A 6064-nucleotide genomic window follows, 5' to 3' on the forward strand; every position below is an offset into this window, starting at 1 on the left:
CTCATCCGAGATCGACCTACAGTTTCAGGTAACCCTCGGAACATTGGCGCCGTTGCCGGGGAACCTGGAAGTCATCCCACCACCATGGCGGACAACCATGACAACGACCACGATTCAGATCTAGAGGATAGAACGCTGCATAAAAATGCAGACGCCACCCCCAAAAGCACACCCCAAAACGGGGGAGATAAGTAACCTGCAAACACATAAATCATGGAAGCACTACAAGCTCAACAAAACCGCCTCCAACAACTCGAAAAAGAAGACGAGCATCAACGGGAAGCCAAGAAGGACCTCCGAAGGGAAACTAGGCGACGCCGAGAGTTAAAAGATAAGCTCTTAAAACTCGAAGCTGATCTCAAAATCGAGACGGCTCGATCCAGTCACAAAGATAGCCCCCACAAAGATCAAGACCCATTCACCAAAGAGATCATGAAAGCTAAAGGTCCCAAATGACTTCAAAGCTCCCAACATGACTCTATATGACGGCACCTCGGACCCCAACCACCATCTCAGCAACTTTAGAAGTAGAATGTACCTCACTGATGCCTCAGATGCAGTTCGCTGCAAAGCCTTTCCAACAACTCTTACCAAGACAGCCATTAGATGGTTTGACAACCTACCTCCAAAATCCATCTCGAGTTTCGACGACCTGGCCAAAAAATTCCTGGTCCGATTTTCCATACAAAAGGACAAAGCCAAACACGCACCCAGCCTACTAGGGATCAAGCAAGGAGATCGAGAGAGTCTTCGCAGCTACATGGAAAGATTCAACAAAACATGCATGGACACACAAAGTCTACCAACAGAAGTTGCCATCATGGGCCTCATAAATGGCCTACGAGAAGGACTATTTAGCCAATCTATATCAAAGAGGTATCCGACATCCCTAGACGAAGTACAAGAAAGGGCGCAGAAGTACATCAACATGGAGGAAAATTCTCGACTTGGCGAAGCCTCGAGGTTCGGTTCTGCCTACCGAGATAAAGAATCCAAGAAAAAAGGAAGATCGCTCCGGGGAGAAAATCAAAAAATATCATAACTACACCCCTCTTAGGGTATCCTTGGTAGATGTTTACAAAGAGGTCTGCCATACAGAAAAAATACCCCTAGCTCGGCCACTCAATGGCAAAAAAGGAGGAGGTAATCGGAACGAATACTGCGAGTATCACCGAGTCCGAGGACATTCCACCAACGAATGCTTTGACTTGAAAAACGTCATAGAGAAATTAGTAAGGGAAGGAAAACTAGATCGGTTCTTGGCCAATCGGGACGAAGAACCAAGAAAAAGAAGATGGGATGAAGATGTCGGATGGTCTGAACGATCACCCCGCACACCGGAGAGACACGTCCACGTGATACACGGCGGATTTGCTGGAGGAGGAATCTCCAAATCATCCTGCAAGTGACACCTCAAAGAAGTATACCATGTTGAAGGAAAGAAGGAGACACCAGACATCCCAGCAATCACATTTACCAAAGAAGATGCATCTGGAATCATCTCAGGACACGACGACCCCATAGTCATCACAAAACTGAACATTCCTACTCCTCAAGGGACGAGGATAAAGAGTCCAAGAAAAAAGAAGATCAACATGGAGAGAAGCCTAGAAAATACCACAATTACACCCCCTTTCGGGTGTCTGTTGTGGATATCTACCGAGAAATATGCAACACTGAGAAGATCCCATCAACTCGCCCAATCAAAAACAAAAGAGGTCGGACGCATTGAAGGTTCACCTCACACCAAAGAGGTCGGACGCGTTGAAGGTCCACCTCACACCAAAGAGGTCGGACAAAGTTGAAGGTCCACCTCACACCAAAGTGGTCGGACAAGTTGGAGGTCCACCTCACACCAAAGAGGTCGGACAAAGTTGAAGGTCCACCTCACACCAAAGAGGTCGGACGAGTTAGAGGTCCACCTCACACCAAAGAGGTCGGACATGTTGAAGGTCCACCTCACACCAAAGAGGTCGGACGCGTTGAAGGTCCACCTCACACCAAAGAGGTCGGACAAGTTGAAGGTCCACCTCACACCAAAGAGGTCGGACAAGTTGAAGGTCAACCTCACACCAAAGAGGTCGAACAAGTCGAAGGTCTACCTCACACCAAAGAGGTCGGACAAGTCGAAGGTTAACCTCACACCAAAGAGGTCGAACAAGTCGAACGTCTCACACCAAAGAGGTCGAACGAGTTGAATGCCCACCTCACACCCCTGAGAGACATGTTCATGGAGGATTTGCAAGAGGAAGGATCTCTAAATCATCCCGCAAAGGACACCTCAAAGAGGAATATTAAGGAAGGGAGAGATGTTTGAATAGGACTACAGGGTGCAAACAAGCCTTCCGGGATTTTGAAAATTCTTGGGGCAACCACCCATTCTTACCCAACCAAGGGAAAGTGAAAAGCTCATATTATACCTCGTAGTGGGAAGTCTGGCAATAGCCTCATCACTAGTTAAAGAAGACAAAAGTGGGCAACAATCCGTCTACTTCATCATCAAGGCCCTACAAGGGGCCGAACTAAAGTATCAAGAGATAGAGCAGTTCGCCTACGCCCCCATACTCACCTCTCGATGACTCCACCCATACTTTCAAGCTCACACTATCAGAGTTCGGACCAACCAGCCCATCGAAGGCATCCTACAAGAAAATAGACTTAGCAGGAAGAATTCTACAGTGGGCAGTCAAAATCGATCTTCGACATAAAGCTCAGACAGCCATCAAATCATAGTATTTGGCCGACTTCATTACAGAGTACACTGACACCCCGGGAACTCCTACAAAATGGAAACTCTACATGGATGACTCTTCAAACAAAACTGGGAGTGGTGCAGGTGTAATTATAGAAAAGTGATCAGGGAAGCCAAATCAAGCCAAATGACCAAGCTGAATACGAGGCACTACTGGCTGGTTTAAGGCTAGCTAAGAAGGTAGGAGCTTACCATGTCCAATGACTCACAAGTAGTCACCTCACAAATAGAAGGGAGCAACCAAGCTGAGGATCCCACCACAAAAAATACCTCGGGTAATTTGGGGGACCCTGGACAAAACCAGAGAACAGCTCGGACAATTCAGGGGACCCTGGACAAAAATAGAAAACAGCTCGGACATTTCGGGGAATATGAAGTCTGACACATACCTCGGGAGCAGAATGCCCGAGCTGATGCATTTTCAAAACTAGCCAACACCAAACCAGGGGGCAATAACAGAAGCCTCATCCATACCACATTACAAGACCACAACAAGGAAGGAAAACAAACCCTCTCCTGAGAGTCCGGCGACACCAGCTCATAATTCTTTTCCTCATCCCTATCCCTACAAATTCAGAGGAACCTCCTAAGTCGCACATAGTACTCAGGGTCAGCCACAGTAACACGCATTACAACTATGGAATCCAGTCAATCAGACATGCCGACCGGGATCTTAGTAGACATCTCAGCAATATTTTTTCAAGAAGACATAGGTCAACCATGAGGTTATTACCAAACAACTCGGACAAATAATGGAAACAACTCGGACAATAACAGCAAAACATCAAGTGTCAGATACAGCAGTAAAAGGGAAACCCCAGGACTCACACGAAAGTCCAGGGGCACCCTTTGGAGGCAACAACAGGGCAAGAACACAGAGAAGAGAAGCCGACAATCTATGCCCAAACAGTCCAAACACCTCTCAAACAAAAGGTCAAAACAAAAGCTAGAATTTTTTGTACAAAGGGAGTCAGGCAACAATGAAAAGAAACAGGAACAGCAACCAAATCCTAAGCAAAGCACACATTCTCCTCAAAGGAGAATACACAAACTTTTTGCAGAAAGAACCAAAGTTCTTCAGATCAAAAGGGAGCTTGGGCTGAAGAGCTCCCACAAGTCCTCTGGGCATATCGGACAACTCCATACTTCACCACGGGGAAATCACCCTTCCGATTGACTCGCGGAGTGGAGGCAATGATCCCAGTAGAGATCGAAGAAAGATCCCCCAGAATGATCCTCTACAATAAAGTGGTCAACTCCCAAATCCAAAGGAAAGAGCTCGACCTACTCCCAGAAGTCCGAGAAAGAGCTCATATCAGGGAAGAAGCGTTAAAACGACGCATGGCCTTAAGGTACAAATGAAAGGTAGTACAGAGAAGCTTCACCAATAATGACCTCATCCCAATCCAAAATAATATCAGAACAAGTCGACCAGAAGAAGGAAAGCTAGCAGCTAAATGGAAAGGACCCTGCCAAGTCACGAAAGTACTGGGGAAAGGCCACCACAAAGTGTCCGACCTCGAGGGGTGAGAGCTACCAAGGTCATGGCATGCCTGCAAAAGGCGCCAGGCCGAGATCTAAAAGATTTCCCGACCTAGAAGGGTAAGCACTAACATGCACACACTCTTATTCATATCTTCATTTTATTGTTTAAAAGTTCGCAGATTCCCTAAAAAGTTTCCTACCAAGTCGTCCGATTATGACAGGTCGGCAAGGTGAAAAACAAATTCACCGCCTGATCACGAAAAAGTCGGCAAGATGAAAACCAAATTCATCGTCCGATTACAAAGCGACAGGTCGGCAAGGTGAAAACCAACTTCACCGCCCGACCACAATGAAAACTGAATTCATCGTTTGATTACGACAAAGGTCGGCAAGGTGAAAACCAAATTCACCGCCCGATCATGAAAAAGTCGGCAAGATGAAAACCAAATTCATCGTCCGATTACAAAGCGACAGGTCAGCAAGGTGAAAACCAACTTCACCGCCCGACCATGATGAAAACCAAATTTATCGTTTGATTTCGACAAAGGTCGACAAAGTGAAAATCAAAATTCACTGCTCAATCAAGACGCATTAATCTAAAGCATTCATCGTCCGATTATAAAGCAACAGATCGACAGAAAAGTGAAAAACAATTTCACCGCACGGTCACGATAAAGATAACCGTCCGATAAAGGTGAAAACGCGATTCACCCCAAAGACGATCTAAAGATGCCAACCACTTTCTACAAATCGGCAAAGATGAACACAGAATAATGTAAGAAGTTATCGAAAGTGATCTAAAAAAGAACCTGACGAGGTCTTACGGATCGCTAAAATAATAACTTAAGGACTGGTCGAATGTTAAGAAATCAAACCAAGTTAACCCAAGTTATAAGTAAACCTTGGAAAGAGGTCTGGCCAACCCTATTAAAGAGGATTACTTTAACTTAGAAGGGTCTGACATAACAAAGTCAGCCCAAAACAAAAAGTTATACAAGTAGTCCCTGAAAGAGATCTGACAAAGATCCAAGAAAGAGGACTACAAAAAATAACTTAAAGGAGATCGACATAACCAAGTCGGACTCCACTAAAAAGTGATACAAGTAGTCCCTAAAAGAGATCTGACAAAGATCCAAGAAAGAGGACTACAAAAAATAACTTAAAAGAGACCGACATAACCAAGTCGGACTCCTACCACTAAAAAGTTATCAAAGTAATCCCTGAAAGAGACCTGAACAAGGTCCAAGAATGAGGATTACAGAAATAACTAAGGAGAGCCCGACATGACAAAGTCGGCCCAAACGACAAAAGAGTTATAAAAGTAATCCTTGAAAGAGACCTGAACAAAGTCCAAGAAAGAGGATTACAAAAATAACTCAGGAGAGCCCCGACACGACGAAAGTCGGCCCACAACACAAAAGTTATAAAAGTAATCCCTGAAAGAGACCTAAACAAGGTCCAAGAAAGAGGATTACAGAAAAAACTTGGAAAGCTACAGCTTGGACCGACAAGAAGAAGTCGGACCAATAAAAGCTATAGCTTGGACCAACAAGAGAAAGTCGGACCAGCAAAAGCTAAAAGCTTGGACCGACAAGAGAAAGTCGGACCAGCAAAAGCTAAAAGCTTGGACCGACAAGAGAAAGTCGGACCAGCAAAAGCTAAAAGAAGGGTCGACAAAAAAAGTCAGACCAATGAAAGCTACAGCTTGGACCGACAAGAAGAAGTCGGACCAATGAAAGCTACAGCTTGGACCGACAAGAAGAAGTCGGACCAACGAAAAACGTGCGCTAAAACGGACATAGCTCCGCCCAAAAAGCCATGGCTCCA

The sequence above is a fragment of the Arachis stenosperma genome, chromosome 4 (genome assembly GCF_014773155.1).
Source record: "Arachis stenosperma cultivar V10309 chromosome 4, arast.V10309.gnm1.PFL2, whole genome shotgun sequence".
Lineage (NCBI taxonomy): Eukaryota > Viridiplantae > Streptophyta > Magnoliopsida > Fabales > Fabaceae > Arachis > Arachis stenosperma.